Below are 2,821 nucleotides of genomic sequence, written 5' to 3' on the forward strand. Positions count from 1 at the left end.
GGAAAGACAATAATAATAGCACAGGAACCCCTAGATCTCATGTCTGTGTCATTGCAGGTGCATTGCCATCCACAAGCAGAGAGTGGACATGCTGGATGGCAGCACTATTTCCTGGCCATGTTCATCACATCACTTCTCGCTTCCTACACTCATCCTCTCACTTCTTCTCTGTGACTACAGGTGCTGTAGCCCCCTCAGATCTCACATACCTCTCAGAATTCTCCCCCAAACTCTTGAATTTTTTCTCAGTTGTTACCTATTGTGGGATTCCTGGGGTATCCATCAGATATCTAATCCCTCCATGACCTTGAACTAATATCTCTGTGGAAGGATAAACCCCCTCTATGAGGTCTTTACTGAAAATTTTCCTGTTGTTTATCTCAGGACTGACTACGACGATGGCCCTTTATGCTTCAGGCCCCTTTAACCTCATTTCTCAGATCAGGTTTCATGCCTAGTAACACAAAAGAAAGCAAGTATACTCTGATAATATTTTGATATCTTAGCTGAAGTTAATTTTTCTCTCTTCGTTTTGTTCCCACCTTTGGCCACTGCCCCACCCCACCCCCAATTCAGGCATCAATGAAGGTACTATATACCTTCTGTCCTTTTTGTAGATTTGTTACAGCAGAAATACAAAAACAAATAAATCTGTATTCATTTTAATATAGCTCTTAAAAGTTATGACAGAGAAATAAGTTACTAGAAAGAAATTTTTAATCTCAAAAATAGCAGTAGTCAATATTTGTTCCCCAAACTTTACATTTGTGAAGAATAAATAACGTTAGTAAAAGCTTTCTTCTCCCTCTACACCTTTGAGGAGATAGCAATTCTCTAGGCAGGAGAAAAATGGAAGTTAGTTAGGAGGGCATTGGGATGACGCAATAATGAGGTTATCTGAGGACCAAGTGCTTTGTCCTTACTTAAGGTTAGTAACAACTGGGAAAGGGGTGGGAGTAGAAACCATGATCCCTAGAGAGTAGAAAACAGGGTTCCTAGGATACAGGTGTAGCTTGCCTCACCTCCTGTTGAGTCCTGCTGGCTAACCTGTGGATTTGCCTGTGCCACCCTGGCATATGAGGGACAGGAGCTCAATATGGCTGCATGGTGTGTGCAGGCAGGTAAGCCCAATCAGTCTCACTGAATCCCTGTGCACCTGGGAGCAGCAGAACAGCACCTGGCTAAGGAGCTGGAGCCTGGGAGGAAGAAAGCGCCCTGGTGCACAGGGATGAGATAATGCAGTGGTGGGTGCTGGACCTTCTCTGGATTCACGGTCTCCCAGTGGAAACCCTGGCAGGGAGAGGGACCCACAGAGGGATGCTCTGGCGTTGCGGGTGCACCCAACACTTCACACCTGAGAGTGTATGTGATCTGGTTTGGCGACATCCATCCTTTTGAAACTGAGTTCCCCACGTTGCCTCAGTCTTTCCACCCCACATGACTGCGTCCACACATTGCACCTAGGATGGCACAATGGAAAAGCCACAGGGGTATGAGGCTGCCCCTGTCTGTGCCATCTGCCTCTGGGAGCTTAAAATGTAACTGGGAGTCAAAGAATAACTGATGCAGCATAATTCAGTACAAAGAAACCTAAACCCAAATCCAGGACTCAGCATGTTATAGCTGGTATTTTAAACTTTATAGCACTGCGTAAGGCAGCTGACATGTCTGTGCCTTTCTTCTCATTCATACGTGTGGGCAATAATACTTTCCTTGCAGAGTTATTGACAGAATTTGAATAACTTGATATGTAGGCACTGCTTTACATACAGTATACAAATACATAGGAAAATACTGCTAGTTATATCCATCATCAATAGCTCTATTTTTATAATTTATTTAATGTTTCAACTACAGTTGGCATACAACATTATATTAGTTTCAATGTGCACAAATTCATGGACATTGAAAGAAAATTAATTAGAATAGTTTAATATTACTGCTTGCCCTTTCTCTATAATAGAAATGTCAACCAAATTTACTATCGACAATGACAGATGGAAAAACATTTGTGCAGTTGGCACCAGTGAGAGCTTTATATAGAGAGAGATAAACTTGCTTAATTAGACCTGCTTCCTGATTTAGCTAAACTTTTTCTAGCCCAGTGAAGCACGCCAACTTCTCTTTTCAATTCAATACAGCAATAAATTATTATTGCAGATCATGCAGGGAGAACAAAGGGTAAAATATTTAACTGCAGCAGTATTTGACTATATTCTGCATAGTGAGAAAACCTGAAGTCATTTTCACGTTCCACCATTTCTTACTTCTTTTCAGTAGGGTCAAGTTTCTAAGCTTTCTAAATCTCCATTTTCTGGCTAATGAAAAGAAAATAGGATTTCACTGAGTCTCCTACCTACCTACTCCAGGACTTCTGTGATGATCAAATGAGATGAGGCACAGGAAAATGCTTCACAGACATCAGCACCTGGTTATAAAGCAAGTCGTGTTCCTGGCCTGAAGAAACGCAAGGAGGCTAGTTGTTGCTAGGAAGAGGAAGCCAGACGTTGCTATGTGACATCATTACCCAGGTGGTCAGACACTTAACATATTAGCCTTTTATATAGATAGATGGGTCAACAAAAAAGGAGTAGGGGTGGGGAGGTCTGCAGTTCCCAGAAGTGAGACTTGAACACTGGTGTGTAAGCCCCTGGTCTTTTCGCATATGTGCCCTTCAGTGTGTTCAACAGTCGTGCTCACCTGCACCTGCCCTCAGCTCCCGCTGGTAGGTGTTTCCATTTGCGAGTGGGAGGGTCTGTGCATCTGCCAGGCTGCGGTGGAAGGGGACCTGGGGCCAGCGCCCACTGACGTGTGCTTGGTG

This window comes from Myotis davidii, unplaced genomic scaffold, assembly GCF_000327345.1.
Source record: "Myotis davidii unplaced genomic scaffold, ASM32734v1 scaffold2031, whole genome shotgun sequence".
Taxonomy (NCBI): domain Eukaryota; kingdom Metazoa; phylum Chordata; class Mammalia; order Chiroptera; family Vespertilionidae; genus Myotis; species Myotis davidii.